Source organism: Prionailurus bengalensis, chromosome E3 (genome assembly GCF_016509475.1).
Source record: "Prionailurus bengalensis isolate Pbe53 chromosome E3, Fcat_Pben_1.1_paternal_pri, whole genome shotgun sequence".
In the NCBI taxonomy this organism is placed as follows: Eukaryota; Metazoa; Chordata; class Mammalia; order Carnivora; family Felidae; genus Prionailurus; species Prionailurus bengalensis.
The window spans coordinates 984,644-1,005,119 of record NC_057357.1 but is presented as its reverse complement, the minus strand read 5'-3'; the positions used below and the strand labels follow the sequence as shown (position 1 = coordinate 1,005,119).

At 58.5% G+C, this 20,476-nt stretch overlaps 1 long non-coding RNA gene across 1 annotated transcript; it reads left to right on the top strand.

Annotated features, from left to right (window-relative positions):
• The first annotated feature begins 13,531 nt into the window (after positions 1 to 13,531).
• LOC122471190 lies at positions 13,532 to 19,415 on the top strand. Its single transcript, XR_006294141.1, has 3 exons — positions 13,532 to 15,996; positions 16,412 to 16,531; positions 17,804 to 19,415. It is a non-coding gene; the product is annotated as an uncharacterized LOC122471190 (long non-coding RNA).
• Positions 19,416 to 20,476: the final 1,061 nt, after the last annotated feature.

Below are 20,476 nucleotides of genomic sequence, written 5' to 3'. Positions count from 1 at the left end.
CCCCACCGCCTCGCTCACTCGCTCTCTCTCTCTCTCTCTCTCTCAAAAATAAACATTAAAAATTTTTTAGAAAGATAGAAAAACAGAGGAATGAGCAGAGTCCAGAAACAGACCCTGCACACGTGGACAGCCAGTCATCAACAAGGGAACTGAGACAATTCCTTGGAGAATGGATTGTCTTTTTAGACAGTGGTGCTGGAGTGAGTGCATTCCTCTTATCATGTGTCTGTGTCCGTCCATCCATCCATCCATCCATCCGTCCGTCCGTCTGTCTGAATCCATCCATCCATCCATCCATCCGTCCGTCTGTCTGTCTGAATCCATCCATCCATCCATCCATCCATCCATCCATCCATCCGTCCGTCTGTCTGAATCCATCCATCCATCCATCCATCCATCCGTCTGAATCCATCCATCCATCCATCCATCCATCCATCCGTCCGTCTGTCTGTCTGAATCCATCCATCCATCCATCCATCCATCCATCCATCCGTCTGTCTGAATCCATCCATCCATCCATCCATCCATCCGTCTGTCTGTCTGAATCCATCCATCCATCCATCCATCCGTCTGAATCCATCCATCCATCCATCCATCCATCCGTCTGTCTGAATCCATCCATCCATCCATCCATCCATCCGTCTGTCTGTCTGAATCCATCCATCCATCCATCCATCCGTCTGTCTGTCTGTCTGAATCCATCCATCTATCGTCCATCCATCCATCCATCCGTCTGTCTGAATCCATCCATCCATCCATCCATCCATCCGTCTGTCTGAATCCATCCATCCATCCATCCATCCGTCTGAATCCATCCATCCATCCATCCATCCATCCATCCATCCGTCTGTCTGTCTGAATCCATCCATCCATCCATCCATCCGTCTGAATCCATCCATCCATCCATCCATCCATCCATCCGTCTGTCTGAATCCATCCATCCATCCATCCATCCGTCCGTCCGTCTGAATCCATCCATCCATCCATCCATCCATCCGTCTGTCTCTGTCTGAATCCATCCATCCATCATCCATCCATCCATCCATCCGTCTGTCTGAATCCATCCATCCATCCATCCATCCATCCATCCATCCGTCTGAATCCATCCATCCATCCATCCATCTGTCTATCATCTGTCTGTCTGTCTTCCTACCATCTCTCCTCCCATCCATCACTAACCTGACTATAAAACTTTGACCTGTGCATTTCAGCTATCCAAATATTAATTCAATATAGATCGAAGACCTAAATCTAAAGTCAAAAACTATGAAAGTCCTAGAGGAACGGCTTTGTGACCTTGGGCTAGGCAAAGATTGTTTAGATATGACACCCAAATCGTAGTCTTTGGTAAGAAAAAGTTGGCTTTATAAAAAATTGAATTTCTGACAAGTAAAAACCTTCTGTTTTCTTTAAAAAAATTTTTTTTAAACATTTATTTATTTTTGAGACAGAGAGAGACAAAGCATGAATGGGGGAGGGTCAGAGAGAGAGGGAGACACAGAGTCTGAAACAGGCTCCAGGCTCTGAGCTGTCAGCACAGAGCCCGACGCGGGGCTCGAACTCACGGACCGCGAGATCATGACCTGAGCTGAAGTCGGATGCTTAACTGACTGAGCCACCCAGGTGCTCCAAACCTTCTGTTTTCTAAGACACCGTTGAGAGGAAGAGAAGAAACTACAGCCTGGAGCAGGATCTTGGCAAACCACATGTCTGATAGAGGACTTGTATCCAGAGTATATAAAACTTCTCAAAACTCAATGATAAAAGTATAAGCAACCCAAGAAGAAAAGAAGGTCTATAAGAATAAGATACACAGGTGGCAAATAAGCACATGGAAAGATACTCAACCTCAGTGGCCATTTGGGAATTAAAAAGTAGAGGTGACAGATAGACCCCACGTTTATGAGAATGGCTAAAATTAAAAAGACTGATGATACCAAGTGTTGGCGAGGATGTGGAGAAACTGGGTGTCTTATATATTATTGGTGGGAAGGTTTAAAAATTTTTTTGAATATTTATTTATTTTTGAGACAGAGAGAGACAGAGCATGAACGGAGGAGGGTCAGAGAGAGGGAGACACAGAATCCGAAGCAGTCTCCAGGCTCTGAGCTGTCAGCCCAGAGCCCGACATGGGGCTTGAACTCGTAGACCGTGAGATCATGACCTGAGCCGAAGTCGGAAGCTCAACCGACTGAGAGGTGGGAAGGTTTTAACAACACTTTGGAAAACAGTCTGGCAGTTTTTGCAAAGCTGAACCCTACACCTGCCACATGGTTCAGCTAGTTGCCCGAGAGAAAGGACGACATACATTCCTACGAGAAGACTTGTGCGTGCACAGGGGTGCCTGGGCGGCTCCATGGGTTGAACGGCTGACTCTTGAGTTGGGGTCAGGTCATGATCTCATGGTCGCAAGGTTGAGGCCCGTGTCAGGCTCTGTGCTGGGCAGGGAGCCTACTTGGGATTCACTCTCCCTCTCCTTCTGTCTCTCTCCCAATCATGTGCTCTCTGTCTCTAAAATTAAAAAATAAAATAAAAAAAGACTTGTGCAGAAATGTTCACAGCAACTGTATTTGTGATAGTCCCAGTAACCCGGGTCTCTACCGGTGGGCGAATATGGAAAACGTGCTAACACGGTCATGTCACGGAATAGTACTCAGCAGCATGAAAGGAAAGACACATGCCAGCACACGGACGAATCTCTAAATGATTATGTTGAGTGAAAGAAGGCAGAAAGATTTCAAATTCTATGATTCTGTTTGTACAAAACTCTAGGAAATTCAAACGTAGGTCACACTGAGGTGATGGATGTGTTCATTCTTGTATTGTGGGGATGGTTTCACAGACACGTGTTTGTGCAAATAACATGCATGCCTAACGTGTCACTTATCAATTTTATACTTTAAACATGTGTGGTTTATTGGATGATAATTGTAATTCAACAAAGTTCTTATTTTTGAGAGAGACAGACAGACAGAGAGAGAGAGAGAGAGAGAGAACAAGTGGGGGAGGGGGAGAGAGAGAGGAAGACGCAGAATCCGAAGCAGGCTCCAGGCTTTGGGCTGTCAGCACAGAGCCCGACACGGGGCTCGAACCCATAAACCAGGAGATCATGACCTGAGCCAAAGTCAGACGCTTAACCGGCTGAGCCATCCAGGCGCCCTAACAAAGCTGGTTTTGAAAGAGCTAATAAATACTTACAACACATCCCTTCTGAATTATTTTACAATATTTAGTTACCACATCAATTACTTATTTTTATGTCACTGACCAGCACGGCTGTGCTCCAGTAAAACTCCTGACAAGATGGGTGTAAGTCTGGCTTGGTCCCGGCCACGGCTCACAGCCACCATCGCTGAGTAGAGGAACCCCATCTAGCGCACCTGCAGGGGGAAGGAGCCTCCGTCCCAAGTCTGCCCTCAGTGACGTCCCTGGTAGCTTGAGGCCCTCCGTGTTGGGAGTGGGCACCACTTCTCCCTGGGTGCTGGCCTGCCCGGCTCTGCCTGGGGGTCTGGGGAGAGGTTCTGTGAGGGGCAGGGGCCTGGCGGAGTCAGTCTGTGATGGGGACACCGGAGCAGAGCCTGGGGCCGGCGCCCAGCCGGGCTGCACGGGGACCGTCCCCCGGGGGCCCCCACACTGCACAGCACAGCACGTGGCACCCTCAGCGGCCCTTGCCGAGCCTCAGTTTCCCCTTCCCAGCTCCCTTGGGGAGGTACGCCCTCCCCCCGCGCACAGCGGTGACCATGAGCCCATGGAATTCGGGGTAGGGTCCAGCTGGAGACCTCCTGGTCTTCCTGCCCACGTGGGCCACACAATCGTCTCCTGCTCGGAGAGAAGCCCCTGGGCGGGGGGGGGGCTTCTGGCCACCAAGCCAAGGGGGACGCGCCGTGGGAAGGGAAGCCAGTGCCCCGAGCCCACACGTGGCACGGACCTGCCCCTCCCCATTGCCGCTCCAGTGCCTACGTCCTGGTGGCTCAGGTGCACGGCCACCTCCCTGCCTGGCCCTGGGAAAGCAGTGGCCCTGAGAGGCGGGTCCGAGCCCACGGGCTGGCAGCACGGGCATAGCCCATCGGAGCGCTGAGCTGAGGTGGCCACACAGCCCACAGGTGTCCCGCCCTCCACCTGGGCCCCTGGTGGGGACGGGCTATCACACACACACATTCCACAGCGACGGGCTTCCCGAGAGAAGAACCTGTCCTTACTTGGGATGGCGGCTGTAAGCCTGTCCTTGGTCAGGAGGTCGGCCCTGAGCTGCCCCGGGGACTGCCACCTGGCCCCAGGGTGGGTGTGGCCCTTACGGGACGGGACGGGAGGCCCCACCATGCACCAGAGCTTGCCTTCAGAAGCCCCACCCGGAGTGCGGAGTGTGGGGAGCCTCGCTCTGGTCAGCTGTGCCCAGTGTCCCCAGCACCCCCCAGCTCTACACCCAGGCTGGACCCCACTCCCAGGGGACTACCTTCGCCTTGGGCAGGCATCATTGCCCAGTGGCCCTCATGCCCCAGCTGCAAGCCTTTCGGCGGCCCCTCCCCGCCCACGCGCAAAGCGCACCTCCTTGAGTTGACATTCAGGGCTTCTCCTGACCTGCCCACCACTGCCCTTCCGCTCTCCTGTGCTCCAGGCCCTGAGCTGCCAGCCACTTCCTGCTCCCAGCCCACTTTGTTGCCTCCATGGGGTCCTCTCCTCCAGGAAACCCCCTGTAACACCTCTGTGGAAGCAAGCTGGCCCTCCCCCTGACTGCTCGAGTCCCCGGCCCATGCTGGTGGGGGGTACTGGTCACCTGACTCGGTGCCAGCTGCAGCTGGGACAGCAAACCCCTGAGTCCCCTGAGCAGTGGGGCCAGGCCTCCACACCCCTCTCTGCGGCCAGCTGGGACAGGGGCTCAGACCTTGGCCTTTGCCGCAGGATTCTATCTTTAACTGCTGGACAGCCAATTCCTCTCTATTTTGAGAGGGAAAAAAAATTCCACTCTGAAGTCTGGTTCAAAAAGTCCTCGCCCAGTGAGGCCAGTTCCCTGGAGGGACCGCTGGCCTTTGCCGTGCTCCCCAAGAAGAGGGGGCTGGGAGGAGCAGGCAAGCGGAGGACAGGGTGAGGGAGGAGGGGAGGCAGGGGAGGGAAGGAGGGGCCCGGGCTGAACTCAGAGGGCACCGCGGCCGGCCCACCGCCGCCTCCTCTCTGCTCCAGCCACAACCGACTTTTATCATCACACCGTGGTTTGGACCGTTTGGCACTTCATATAAATAGAACGAGGCAGCGTGTCCTTGTGTCTGGTTCCCATCACTCAGTCTGATGTTTATGAAATCTATCCACGTGCCGCCGCGTTCATTCATTACCACTTCTGCGTGGGCTCGGCCGGAGGAAACGCCCACCTCTATGGCTTCCGTGCGCGCACTTTTGATGAACACAGGCACCCACGCGTTTCCGTGGGATACGCGGCGTCCTCCTGTGTTCTCCCCTCCGCCGGCCGCGGGGCCGCTGCTGGTGCTCTGTGGGGGCTGCAGGCGCCTCCCAACGGCGTGGGGCTTTCCCCCAGCCTCACCAACATCTGTTTTTATTTGAACCCTTCTGGTGGGGACAGAGTGGCCTCGTTGTCGTCTCCCCGAGATTGTAAGAGGTTAATAGACATCCTTTTTTTTAGAGCGGGTTTAGGGTCATAGAAAAGTTGAACAGCAAGTACGGAGTTCCCACCCCACCACACACAGGTGGTTTCCCTGGTTGTTAACGTCAGACGCTCTTTTTTTTAAAAAAAATTTTTTTTTCAACGTTTTTAATTTATTTTTGAGACAGAGAGAGACAGAGCATGAACGGGGGAGGGGCAGAGAGAGAGGGAGACACAGAATCGGAAACAGGCTCCAGGCTCCGAGCCATCAGCCCAGAGCCCGACGCGGGGCTCGAACTCCCGGACCGCGAGATCGTGACCTGGCTGAAGTTGGACGCTTAACCGACTGCGCCACCCAGGCGCCCCACGTCGGACGCTCTTAACGGGCACGACTGATGAACGGATGTCGCCCTGTTCTTGTTAGCTGAGCCCGCACTTTACATAGGGGCTGTCTCTGACGTCCATCCAGTTCTGCGGGTTCTGGCAAGCGCACGGTGTCACGTGTCCTCCCTGACAGCCCCCGGGAGCACCGGTCCGGCCCGGCCTCCATCCTCTCGCACCCTGACGGCGTGCTCTATCTCCCGTATCCGTCCGTAGGCTTGCCTTGCGCCGAGTGCTCCTTCGAAATGCAAATCAGACCGTGTCACTCCCCCTGCTACGAACCACCCATTCATTCATTTGTGCCTCCAACAATATTTATCTGGTGCCCTGTGTTTATCCGGCCTGGCGCTTCCCCAAGGTTATAAGACGGCCAAGAAGATTTGGTCCCTGCTCCCAAGAAACTCACTGGCCGGTGGGCGAAGCCGCAGGCGGGTGAACGAAGCCGCCGCAGGCCGTGTCGGGTGTGGAGAGGCAGGCTAACGTGGGGAAGGAGGGAGACCGTGTACGCGAGTGGCCGGGGCGTGAGCGGGGCCTCTGGGGGGAGAATGACAAGTGCTAAAGCCCCAAGATGGCCTGGAGCTGGAGGTGCTCAAGGAGGCGACACGGGCCGGCACGGCAGCCCCGAATGGCAAGGGGGGGGTTGGGTCAGAGAGGTGCAAGCTTGGGGGGCTCAGGTTTGCTGTAAGTCTAGCCCTGGGGTCCTCTCCCAGGCTGTGCACTGTGCCTCACACAGCACCCCAGACCGCGGTCCTCCAGGACGGCAGGGCTCCGTCCCTCTGGGCCACCGCAGCGAGCCGTGCCCGCCTGTTAGAGCAGAAAGAAGGGACCCACAATTATGGGCAGAGCCTCGGGGGTGCTGCTGGTACGAACTGCCCGAGACCCACCCGCCCAGAAGCCAACGCTTGGGGGCAGCGAACCCAGGGCTCAGCCCCAGGCAGGCGGCCTTGCGTGTGAGGGAGGAGATGTGCTGTTCCAGTGCCACTGCTGCGTAACGAGCATCCCGTAACGAGCGGCCTGAAGAGCCCCCTGTCTGCCGTGCCGGCTCCCTTCAACGCAGATCTGGCCCAGGATCCCGTGGTCGGGGCGGCTCCCTGCAGGGATGGCTTTTTGAAGGGGATCCAGGGCGAGGAAACTCCAGAGGGCCTGAGGCCGCCTCCTTGGGGCATCGTGTGGGTGTTCTTTTCTGTGACATCTCAAACGGGGCTGGTAGCTGACTCCGGCCTTCCTTGGTGGGCGAGGGAGAGGGGGGGGAAGCGGGGCAGACATAGCTGTCACTTCCTCGGGGACATGGATCCAGAGTCCCTACCCTGCAGCCAAGGGACTGGAAGAGAAGGGGGGCCCCAGTGATAAATCTCCCTCTCAATTTCTGACGCCCTCCTAGCCTCCCAGGTCTCTGTCCATTCTACGCCCGGGATGGGAGCAGTGAGCAGGGGAGGGCTCTGGAGGGAGGCTGGGGTCTCCTTGCAAGCTTGAGTGGGGCAGGATGAATCCCAGCCCAGGCGAATGGTTTCTGGAAAGTCAGGGCTCCGAGTAGCTGCTCCAGTCTCAGGTCCAAGCGCGGGCCGCGTCCTGAGCTCTGAGCCGAGAACCGCGGGCCCGTGATTCCTGCTCCTAAGGACCTGGTCCCAGGAGCTGCCCAGCCCAGCGACAGCAGTGATCAGAGAACCCACCTTCCCTGTGTCCTTGAAGGTGGCCCCTCTTCCTCACCTTTTCCTCCCCCACCCCAGGCCTCCTGTGAGCTGAGGGGCTCCCTTCCCTGGTCTCTGTCCCAGCCCGTTGTCATGTAGATCCATCGGCCTTCACAAAGTCCTGCCAGTAGGACCCAGGACTCAGGCCTTGCTGCCCGCCTAAGAGGCTGTTCCAGGCCTACGTGGGCTGGGGTGGGACAGGGGGCCTCAGTGATCATTAGTGTGAGCGATTGGTAGCACACTCGGGGGGATGACACAGGTTCCCCTAAGCCACCACCCACTGGGGCAAACCTTCGTGTTCTGCCATAGTGCGTACGTCACAGTCCGAGGGCATCTCACTGCCCGGCCTGCTGAGAGGGCAGCAGCCAGCCCGTGTCAGGGACGCTGAGCCACGGCCCTCTGGTGGGGCCTCCCTGACCTCCACGTTCCCACAAGCGGCCAGACGCCCTGCCTGCCGGGGAACCCTGCCCGTCCGTCTGCTGCCGAGCCGGGGCCTCTCCTGAAAGGGGGGTGCTCCCTCCTGCCCAGGTCCGTGGGCCTGCTCTGCCCTCTGTCCCCACCGTGGTGGCACCGTGTGTGTCCAGGGCAAGGCTCAGCCACTCTGACTGCGTTGGGAGCTGGAATCCAGTTAAGGACAATGAGCTCCCTCCCAGGGCTCAGGACTGGAAACCACAGGGCAGGGCAAAGCCTGGACTTGAGCCCCCGTTGACGTGGGGCCCATCAACGCTTCAGCGTCTGTGTCTGTGAACTGGGACTATTTCTCCCCCTGGGGCGGCCATCGTGTCAGTGCCCGGTCTGCACCTGGAGCATAGTAAGTGCTCAAAAATGATGACTCTTCGTTTGTTTGTATCTGGGGTTTTCTTCATCATCCATGACATTTGCGGCCGTCCGAGATGGTTTCCAACCTTGGGAACCATACTGAATACTTAGCGAGCCGAGAAATGTCCCTCTGACCCTGACTTGCCGAGGGTCCTCGTTAGGGATGGGTGATGGCTTTTGTCAGATGCACTTTCTGTGTAGTTTGATAGGGTCACATTATCTTTCTTTTCAGCGTGTTGATGTGGCGAATCCTTTCTCTGATTTCTAAGCGTTGAACTAGCCTGGAGTACTTGGGATGAACCCCACTTGGTCGTGTATAGCATTCTTTCTATGCCTCATTTGACTTGGTTTGCTTAGATTTTGCAGCGGATTTTTGCAATGTGTTCAGGAGAGATCGCGCTTAATAGTGGTTTTTGTTTTTTGGGTTTTTTGTCTTTGTCTAGTGTTGGTATCAGGATAACACCAGCTTCATAACATAGGTTGAAGAGCCTTTTTCCTCTTCCCCCATGTTCTAGAAGAAATTGTGTAAACTTGTGCTACTATTTCTTTCTTTCTTTTGTATTTTATTTTATTTTATTTAAGTTTATTTATTTTGAGAGAGAGAGGGAGAGACGGAGGGGGGGAAGGACAGAGAGGGAGGGAGACACAGAATCGGAAGCAGGCTCCAGGCTCCGAGCTGCCAGCACAGAGCCCGACGCGGGGCTCGAACCCACGAACCTTGAGATCATGACCTGAGCTGAAGTCGGATGCTCCACCGACTGAGCCACCCAGGCACCCCTCTTTCTTTAAATGTTTAGTAGAATTCTCCAGTAGAATCATCAGATCCAGGAGATGCCTGTCTTAAGAGCTTTTGAAATGTTTAGTAGAATTCTCCAGTAGAATCATCAGATCCAGGAGATGCCTGTTTTAAGAGCTTTTGAAATGTTTAGTAGAATTCTCCAGTAGAATCATCAGATCCGGGAGGTTCCTGTTTTAGGAGCTTTTGAACTATGGATCCAGTCTCCCTTGGTTATGGGACTGCTGGATTCACCTCTTCCGTCTCGGTTGAGTATTGATGCTTAGCGCTTATCGACGGTCTGCTCCTTCTGGGGTGCAGAACTCACCAGCAGCGACTCACTGCCCTCTCTTATCCTGGCGAGGCTGCGGGAGCTGGTGACGGGCCCTGGCCAACCCGGGAGCGGAGGCTCTGCCCTGTCTCTTCCATTTTTGTCAGCTTCCCCGTCTTCCTCGCCGACCTCCGCCCCACCCCGTGGCTGGTCTTGCGCCTCTGACTGTCCTCGTGTCCGGCTTCTTGCAGCGGGGTCCGCGGGGGCCTGGGGGTGCTGTCTGGGGGGTACGCAGCGCTGTAACTCTCCCTCCGAGCACTGCCCTGTCCAGACCACGCACCACATGTGGTGCCTTCGTCACCGCTCACACCGTGGGTTTCTGTCTTTGACCAGATGCGACGAGTTTGCACTCAGTGCTCATTTGAACATCTTCTGGCTGTGCACACTTTCCGGAAACTGGTGGGTCCCTGCGATCGCTCCCCTGGCCCTGGGGGTCTGTTGGGTTTTCCTGGGTCTGCGTGCTCTCTGTGGCTCACGTGGGGCTGTTTCTGTTGACTTGTCTCCAGACGCGCAGACTGTGTCCTCCTCGTCTCCTCTTTGTTACTCAGCCCGTCTGCTGAGTTTTTGCTTCTGTAACTACGCTTCTCAGTTCTGTCGTTTCCGTTTGGTCCTTTCATATAATTTCCATTCCTTTGCTGGGGTTTTCTATGTTTTCATTTGCTCCAGGAGGACTGGTAAGTGCTTTCCCATAACGTTCCCACGTGGCCACGCCGAAACCCTCGCCGGAAAGTTCCGGCATCTTGTCCCTCTTGGTGTTGGTTGCAGCTACGTGTCTTCTCATCTGGGCTGTGATTCTCGGTCGTACCCTGCACGCTGTGGCGGAGTCTTTTTAAACATTTCACTGTAGCCTGCTGCTGCCCTGTCCAGGGTTATCACGCGGTCCGGGCCCATGCCGTGGCTGAACTTGATGACGTCTCAGTTTTCAGAGCGTTTGTGGTGTTATTCAGATTTCCTCGGTTTATCTGGGGCCTCTGGGGCATCCTGGGCCTTCCTGAGGTGAGGGGCTTCCCCACCCCCCCTGTGGCTCTGGGCAGGGAGCTGCCGGGCCGGTTGTTGGTGTGGGGATCCCCTTGCTGGGGACCCCTAGTGTGTCTTCGTGGGAAGGGATCTGGCCTGAGGGGACAGGGGTCTTTCCAGGGTGGGAGCACTGGGCTCCAGCTGATGTGCTATGAACACTTTGCTTCTGGTTGGACCCCAGGAGGTGCCGGGCTGTGGCCCCTGGGTCCCGTTGGCGGGGCGTGGGAAGGCACCCAGTCTATACCGCCTCTCCAGTCCTGAGGTTCCTGACCACCCTGCCCAGGTCCCACCTGGAACTCTCCTTTCGTTGCCTTTTTTATTTCCTGGGTTTGCACCTGTGCTCCGTGGAAAGGAGCTGGCAGCTCTCAGGCGTCTTGTTGGGCCCACGTCTCCCGACGTCCTTCTGGGAGTGGACCCTGTCTTGTTGGGCCCACGTCTCCCGACGTCCTTCTGGAAGAGGACCCTGGCAGGTCTCTTGGCTTTGCTTTAGCACCCTCCCCTGTCAGGGTCCCTGTGCCACCGGGCTGTTCGGAGGCAAGGTCCACGAGTGCTCAAGGCCTGAAAAGCACGGGAGGCTCGGGGGCCCCGAGAGGTGGCCTCTGATGCCACCTACCTGGTTCCTTCAAACCTTGTCCTCCCGTGACTCGCACGTCTCGCGGGAAACTCCCGGGGTGGGAACCACGGCAGCTCTGAGCCGACGAGGTGGCCACAGGGTCACTCTGAGCTGGAGAGGAGTGAGGAGAGGCCTCCTGCTGCCTGGGGAAGCCTGGCCTTCATTCGGCTCGGTGGGTGGTGCAAAGAGGGGCGGGGGGGGGGGCAAGGAGAACTTGGAGGGTCCACATGGGGGTTGGAGGTTCCGGTGTAGTGAGTGCAGCCGGGTGCTGGGATGGGCTCTGCATGGAGCAGCCCCCGCCTTCCTGCCTGTGCTGCCCTCCCGTGGCCCAGAGCCCCCGCCTCCCCAGGGGCTGAGGGAACCCCCTGTAGGGCTGTGGAGGTTAACACCCCACGAGCCGTGTTGCTAGTGGGCCCAGGGACACGGGTGAATTCCTCTCTACCTGTCGGCAGGTGAGGCCAGGGCTCCGACGGGGCTGATGATAGGCTGTTTTCTGGGGAGGCTGCTTCTCACCCAGGAACCAGCCACCTGCCCTGGGGCTGTGCCCACAATAAAGCTTGTGCCTGTGGGCTCTGCCCTGAGATCTGCGTTCCAGGAAAGCCGGGTTCCTCTGACCTGTCTCGGTTTTCCTAAGGCTGGGGCGTCCTGAGAAACAGAAGCCCCCCCCCCAGCCCCCCACCTTGCTGCCTTTGCACCATCAGATTCATGTGTTGGAGCCCTAACCTCAGTGCCTCAGAATGTGGCAGTGCGATGAAGGACGAAGGGGTCAGGAGGAGGCGTCCACAGCCGAGGAACCCTAAGGACGGCGAAGCCTGGGGGGTGAGGGGAGTGGCCTGGAACAGCTTCTCCCTCAGAGCCTCCGGGAGGAGCCCGGCCTCCATTGGGGACCCCCCCCCCCAGAGCTGGGAGGGTGTGCATTTCTGTTGTCACAGCCACCCCAGGACATGATGTGGGCTTCTCATGTCACGTAGACCCCAGCTCCCTGCTCTCAAGGCAGGCCTGGCACCAGAGTGCCAGGACGGGGGCCTGGGGGGCCTCTCACCGAGGGCCGAAGGGCCTGGAACTGACATCCAGTGCCTGGAAAGCCACTCGTGGCAGCTTGGTCAGAAACTCGCTCAGAGGCTGGCCTGTGGGGCACATCCCCACCCAACACCTCCCGCCGGTCCCAAGACGTTGTGACTTACACCGACGACGGCGTCTCACCCACGCTTTGTGACGATGCTTGTTTTCTGTGCAGCATCCATGACCCAGGCTGCCAGCCAGCAGGGAGGTGCCACCCGCAAGGCTTGGGGCTCCTGCAGGGTCGCCGGCCTGGCCTCCACTTCCTCTGCCCTCGGCAGTAGCCGGGGCAGCGTGGGACCCACGTGCCCTCCCCCCACGTGGTGGCCGGGGAGGAGGCTGCATCTCCTGGAGCCCAGGCTCCCGCCCGAGTCTTCACTCTGCCAGGAACTAGAGCCAGGTCTTGGGTGGGTCACTTTCCCTCAACTTCACAGACCAGGAAAGTCAAGTTCAAAGGGTACCGCCCCAAGCCCTGGGGCTGCGGCCAGAGTGATGACCGCCTTTGGGCACCTCCTCTTCAAGGGGTGGCTGTTACCACGTGACAGATTAGGGACCGGCTCAGAGGTGCCAGCACAGGACAGGGCAGGTGACAGCAGGGACATGAGCAGAACCAAGAAAGAAACATCTGTGGCACGAGTCCGCCCGTGCAGAGGTCCTGTGGGCCCCCTTGGGGCCCTTCCCGGTCCCGGCCCAGTGTCCCTGCACCTGAGGGAGGGCAGGGACAGTCGGCCTCATCACCTGTGCTGTCTGGTGGGCTTCCAGGAGGCGGAGTCTCCCCTGAGGCCCAGTTTGTAGTGTCCAGAGGCTGGGCTGGGGGCGCAGACTGGGGCAGCGGCCTCGGTCAGTGGAACCAGAGCCTGCCTGAGGCTTCATTACAAATGGGCGTTCTCCCCGTGGCCAAGGCCCCACGGGCGGCCCACGCGGAGACCTTGGGGAAGGGGCCTGCGTGGCCGGGGTCGGGACTCGCACGGGGGGCTGGCCAAGGGCTTGCTGTTTCAGAAGTGGACATCCGCCTCAGGCTTGGGGTCCTGCTGGAGGGAAGGGTGGCCCGAGGCCTGGACTGGTGGGGAGGTAGGGGGCTTCTGTCTCCCGGCCGTGCCATTTCAGGATGGGTGTGGGGACCTCACAGAGGCCTCGCAGGGGCCGCGTGGGACCCCAGAGTCGCTCTTCTTGTCCCCACAAAGCATGTTGGTGTCTTACCCTGGTGCATTCTTACGGATTTCTTGACTGGAAAATAAACGGTCGTAATGACGGTAATTTGTGCTGTTTATTATCTCTTCCGTTCCAGGCAGTGTGCACGCCCTTGCTAATTTTACCTGATGAATTTACGAGGTGATGTTGTTATCCACCCATTTCGCAGATGAAAAACTGAGGCTCGGAGAAGGTGAGTCACTGGCCCCACATCTCAGACCCAGTGCGTTTTTGACTCTGAGAAGAGCTGTTAGTGGTCTGCTGAACGCGGCCTGCGCTGGGTGCCCTTGTGGTGGGAGAGGGGCCGGGAGCCTTCCTCTGACTGTGATGAGCCCCTCCCCGGACCCCCTTTTCCTCTGCCTCTGCTGGAGGTGGAGGCCGAACCTCACCCCCTGGCCCACGATCCCCGCGGAGCCGGGACATCGGAGGAAGCCCGGTCGGTCCACTCTGGCCCCTTCGGGACTGCTCTCGGCCTCACTCTCCTTATCCAGGCCGACCGTGGTGCTGGGTCAGAGATGGCCCCCAGCCCCTCCTGTGACGGGGGGGGGGGGGGCACCTGACTTGGAGCCCCACCAGCTTCATCTCTGCACAGGCAAGGGCCTCCTCCCTCGTCCTGGCCCTTCCCTGCCCCCAGAAAGCCTGAGAGACCATCCTGGTCAGGCCATCTGTTTCCTGCCCCTTCGGGAAGGCCGTCCCGCCCAGGCCTTGGCAGCAGAAATCCCGCATCTCCTGTCCCCACGCCCCTCTGTGCCCGGGGTCCTGGCCCTGGGACGGCTGGCTTAGTGCGACCACGGCCTGGCTGCCTGTTGGGCTCCCGCAGCCCCTCCGGCGGGGCCTCCGCCCTTTTGGCGTCCGTCTCCTGCCCCTGCCCTCCTGGCCCATTGTCTTTCCCCAGAAGCAGGGTGTGAGGCAGTCCGGGAGCCCGGGACCATTCCTTTTCCTGCTGTGGAGCCAGTGACAATGATGTCCCACACCCCGCCCCTGTGCACAGGGGCCACGAGCTTTCCCTGTCCGGGGGTCTCAGCCCGTACTCGGAGGAGGGGCCCCATGCAGAGCTCCCCTCAGATGCAGGCCTCGTGCCCCCAGCCCAGAAGTGGCTCCTCTTGGGCAATATTCCGAACATCGGTTTGCAAGGACTTTCCCTTCAGAGGTGAAAAGCCCTCACCTGGGCTAAGCTCCAGATTCAGAGCCCCTCTCGGGGCAAAGCAGGGAACCTCTCGGTGCTACCTGAAGACTGTGCATGGACGCTGCCAGCCTCCGACCCGGCTCTTGCTCTCGACACAGCGGGCTTGGATCTGTAAGCTGTGTGGTTCTGTTCTCCTCGGGAGGCCGCGTTCCTGCATTCATCCTGCAGACACCTACTGGGACGTGGACCTGCTCGGCCCGGGAACAGACAGGGGCAGTGCCCGAACCCACAATGCGCCTGGGCCCGCGGGCATCTGATCCCAGCCCAACAAACAACCAGCGCGGAAATGGGGACGCAGGTTGCTTGAGGCCGTGTCTGCTGGGCTGAGTGAAGGGAGTGCAGACGTGAATGAGGCCATGGTGGCCGGGGTGGGGGCGCGTGGCCACGGACTGGGTCAGCACAGGCCAACAGAGCTGCTCGTGATGATGGATGTCGCACGTCCACGCTGTGACCCGAGAGCCCTGGAAACCGGCTTTCTAGTTGCCCTGATTTGTAATTACCTTAAATTTCACTAGGATCGCACGGCCAGCTGCTGTTGTGTTGGGCAGCGCCGTCCTAGGCAGGGATGGCCACGTGCCTGTCCCCTGGGGCTGGAGGCCGCTCACGTGTCTGAGGAGCCAGAGGAGGACAGTCAGAGGCACAGCGGGCAGCGAGGTGCAAGAGGGTGGTTCTTTTTGATTCTAGATGACGCGTTTCTGGTTTTTTTCAGCCCCGGGAGCTGCGGGTCAGTTGTAGTATGCAATCCCGAGTGAGGACGAGAGTTGCCCAGCCGACCCTGGGCTTGCACCCTTGCTCCCCTTAGCGGAGGACGTCAGGGGGAAGCTGCGAAGGGGCAGCTGCTCCTGATGTCCCAGAAGGCAGGTGCATTAGTGAGGCTCCCCAGAGAAACGAACCACTAGGTTCCTGCGAAGCCCTTCTGCTCCATCCAGACTTCCTGACTCAGTCCACCGATCCCAGTGTTCACCTCATCCAGAAACATCCTCACGGACACGCCCAGAGCGATGCTTGACCGATGTCTGGGCCGCCTATGGCCAGTCAAGTTGACGCACAGAATTACCCATCATAGCAGGTGCCTCGTTCTGCCCTAAACATGTGCAGGATGCCGTGGGTGTTAGTCAAGGAGCCGTCTCTGTCCGCAGCCCCCGCGACCCAGGCCCTGGGTTTCAGCTCTGCAACTCCGCTTTGGCCGTGCCTGATCCAGGAGAGACAACTGACTGGAGACGCCACGTTCAGAGGCTACCTGGAGCCCTGTGGCCAGTGCAACCAGGCTTCCAGCAATGAGCCGGACAATCAGAACTTCTCTCTGTCACGGGGCTGGGACTCAGGAACTTGAAGAATCACTAGTGAGTAGAGTCGGTGTAAGGTCAGGGCCTCACTTAAGGCTGACACACAAGGGAGCAGAAGCCAAGGCTGGAGGGAGCTGGGTGTGCAGACCAAGGCGGGGGGTCTGAGAGGCCTGGAGGCCCCTCAAGTGAGGGGTGCTGCTCTCAGCTGCTTCCAGATGCTATCCTCCAGCATCAGCACTGACCTGACCTTAGACTTCCCTTTTCCCATGATAATGACAACCAGTGTGAGCCGACACAGAGCCCGGCATGGAGGGGACACAAAGTGAAACAAAGGTTGGCTAGGGTCAGTGCTGGGGGCGGGGGGGGGTAGGACCAGACCCACAGAGGCCAGTCACAGGGTGCCCTTGGCCAGGCTGGAGGACACTGACCTGACTTATGTCCACCCTCCCCACCGTGGACCCCTCTTCTGCAGCCTGGCCTGTCTGTACCATAGCCTCGTCTCTCCAGGGAGGAGGGCACCACTGACCATCTCTGTTTGCCACAGAATTAAGAGGATGAGGACCGTTTTTGCCAGGGCTGTCTCCAGTATTGGGTGAGTACTTGTGTTGTAATTATTAGCAGCAGAATGCTGTGCTCGACCCCCCAAATCATCCTGCCTTCTACTTCTCATGTAGAAACTCCCCTGGTGTCTTGCATGGAGATGGACAAAATGTAGGCACACAGAAAATACTCCTGAACGGACTGCAAGTTTCCAGTTGCGTTTGTCTCCACATTTTCTAAAGTTTGCTACACTACCGAGTTATCTATCGTTCCATCCATCCCTCCATCCACTCACCCACTCATCCATCCATCTATCCATCCGTCCGTCCATCCGTCCGTCCATCCAGCCATCCATCCATCCACCTACACATCCATCCATCTATCCATCCGTCCGTCCATCCGTCCGTCCATCCAGCCATCCATCCATCCACCTACACATCCATCCATCCATCCATCCATCCATCCATCCATCCATCCATCCACCTACACATCCATCCATCCATCCGTCCATCCATCTGTCCGTCCATCCATCCATCCATCCATCTACCTACACATCTATCCATCCACCTACACATCCATCCATCTGTCCATCCGTCCATCCATCCATCCATCCATCCATCCATCCACCTACACATCCATCCATCCGTCCATCCATCCATCCATCCACCCGTCCACCCACCCATCCATTTATACAGCCCCTAGGAAGCACCTAGGTCTACTATTGCTGATGAGATGATCCTTATAACAGGCTATTGACCCATTGCTCAGGCATGGAAGCTGAGGCTCAGAAAGGGGAAGGGATTTGACAATGTTTACACAGGCCTTCACAGGCTCTATGCACCGTTCACTCTTGCTGGGAGAGTTGGCACCAACCCCATCTCCTTCCGCTGTTGCATTGTTGCCTGGGGCCGAACCTTGTGCCCCAGGCCCTCCAAGCAGAAGATGTGTCCCTCCGTTCCCACACCTCAAGCACTGGGCTGGCACAGAGCAGACATGACACTATAAGGACCCCTTCTCCCGTGCCCCCCCTCCCCCAACCTGCAGCAGTGAGACAGTGGAGAGCAGATGTGGAGCCAGGGATTCCCAGGACGTGTCAGGAGGGGCGGGGGGGGGGTGCTGTGAGTGGGAGGTGGTGGCAGAGGCCGCTGTGGCTGGCGTGTCCCAACCTGGGCCATACAGCCGCCCTCAACTCCAACAAGCGGCCGCCTGCCTGCAGCCCTCCTTCCTTCCTTCAGGATGCCTGAGCCCAGCCCACAGGGCCCCTCCCCACGCCTCCCTGCCCCGAAGCTGCCGCCCACCTGCCTCTCTTGCCTTTCCTGTCCAGCTGGAGAAGAAGAAAACTTCCTTCTCGAGAAGCCGACAGCCACCAGCCAGGGCAGAGCCTGCCTGCCAGCAGCCTGCAGGGCCCCCCCCCCATGCCTGAGGGCTTTCTAGACCCTCCAGCTCCTCTTTGGGGGCTGTCTCCCCCCCAGCCTCTGGGGTCCCCATCACCCTCTGCAAATTGTGCTTCGTCTCCTACCACTTGTGACTCCACGTTCCCTCCCCCGGGTCTGTGCTCCACGGTCCCCGTGCCCACGGGCCACCCTTCCCTCTGCCCAGTGAGCTCCTCACCATCCTGCCAGGCTCCTGCGGAGACCTTCGGACTCACATCAGCAGGCAGCGGGGAGCAGGGGGAGGGTGTGGGCCCGGGAGAGGGAGGCGATAGGAGTCAGAACCACCCCTGCTGGCCCCTCCCGTGATGACTCTTGGGGGTGCTGGTCTGCCCCCTCCCTGTCGGGCCCCCACACCAGAGAGGCCACCTCTGCTCTCCCCCCGGGCTGGGCCCACCCAGAGTTCCAAGGCCCGGGACCTGCTCCTCACACGGCCTCTGGCTCTCTGCTCGGCCGCAGTTTTTCCATGGCCCCGGCAGCGAGTCATGCCATGGGCGCGGAAAGCCTCCACGACCTTCAAGTGAACGTTCACATCTTAGCCCGAGACGTCCCGTTATCTTCACTCTTTTAGCTTTACATATTTTCAGGGGTTGCTTGCCCTGGTGCCTCCCTCGTGTCCTACTGGGCTGTCCTTGTTTCCTCCATCTGTAAAACAGGCAAGTGCTGATGCCCCCTGCCAGGCTCCATGCAGGGCTCACTTCGAGGACTCACTTCGAGGACTCACCAGGTACGGCCTGGTCTCACGTACCTCGGGGTTATCGCTTTCTGAGCTCTGACCTCACCAATCAGAGGGCTGGAACCCACCACCTTCAAATGGAAACGGACCTTGGGGATTGGACACTCAGGGCCAGTGCAGTCGAGGGCCCCCCTAGGGTCACCCAGCTGCCGGGCAGAGGGACGGCACCATCAAGCTTCCTGCTGGAGGCCGTTCGGTGAGAGCTGGGCTGCTCTCCCAGGCCACCGGGAGACTTTTGGGAGGGCAGCATCTGTTAGTGCAGACTCCGGTGGGGTCCATCTGCGGGATCCCTGCCCCTGTGGCCCTCCCTGTGGACCTCCCTGTAAGCTCCGTACCCCTGGGCTTGCCCTGCAGCCGTACCCCAGTCTCTTCCAGCCGGAGGGAGCCAGGAGGGGCTGCCGTGGGCCCATCTGATGATGAGCTGTATGGAGGGCGGGCTTGGTGAGTCAAGTGGCAGGGTCCCCACACCCTTCCCACGCACCCTATTTACTCACCCATCACTTGTGCATTCCAGCAGGCATAAGGCAGACGGTCCTTGTCTCCCTGAAGTGAACGTCCCTGGTCGGCGTGACGAATCTGGAGGCCAGACGAGACTGTCACTGCAGCTGGATCCGTGTGTCCGCCTCCCTGTCCTGTCCGTGTCCCAGCCCCATCACTGTACATCCAGGCCCCCCCCACAGCGAAGGCTCGGTCCCCACCTGCCCCTCCGGCCAGCCTTAGCATGTGGGGGTCGGGGCTAAAACAGAAGCCTGAACCCCGAGTCGGGGTCATTTGTGTCCATGCCTTCCTGGTGCAGCAGAACACGAGTCCCACAGCAGAACCGTGTCTCTTTCTGCCTGTGGGTCCTCAGCAGCTGGTGCAGACGTCCTTTGAGGCAGGTGTGGACGAGTGAATGAATGAGTGTGTGAATGAGTGAATGATCATCAAGAGACCTGAGATCCTTCTGGTCTCAAGTGGCCAGGAAAGCATCATCAAACAGCCCAACGTGAGAGCAGGTGGGAAGTTGTAGGAACCGTACAGATTCAGCGGAAATGTGAGTGTGAGGGAGCCGGGACCTGAAGGGAGACTCGGAACAGAGTCCTGGCTTCCTGAGACAGGAGGGTCATTGTGGAGGCCCCGGAGCTGCCCCCTCCTAGGAGGAGGCAGAGCCCCTGAGCGAGCAGCCCGGAGCCAGGCCTTCGTGGAGAAAGAAGGTGCTCCGGGCGCCGAGACCCCAGCAGAGGTGCCCCGGGAAAGTGTCCCATTCCTGCGTCCGCTATCTCGCTCGTGCCACCGTTCCTGCGTCTGGCATCCACCCGTCACAGAGCCCAGGGCCCTCAAGCGTCAGGAGAACCCGGCTGGAACTATTTCTTGGTATACATAGGTTTTGGAAAGTATATTCACAATTGCTGCGCTTGGGGACACAAGCAGAGTGCTTCCTCGGGAGCTGAAGGTGAGACGCACCTCAGCCACGAAGACGCAGCGAGGGGGGCAGCCGGGCGGCCCAGGAATTTGACCTCCTCCTTCCCCCGGACATGCCCTGGCTGCCGCCGCAGGTGACATCGGGGCCTCTCTGGCCCCCGTGTCCAGGCTTGCCTGCACGCACAGTTGCAGACTCTGGGGAAACGGTGTTGTGGGGGACAGAGGCCCCCGGGGTCTGAGGCCCGGACAGGCCAACGGAGTTTTCACGGTGCCAAATGCAGATCAAAGACGCGGGCAAGCCCGCGAGTTTGCGGTCCCCACAACAAAGCCTGGCGGGGACGCCTCAGCTGGAGGCACAGGGCTCGCGGCCGTGGCTGTCCTGCCGCAGGACCGCTGGTCACCCATGAGGCGGCAGATTAGGAATTTCCTC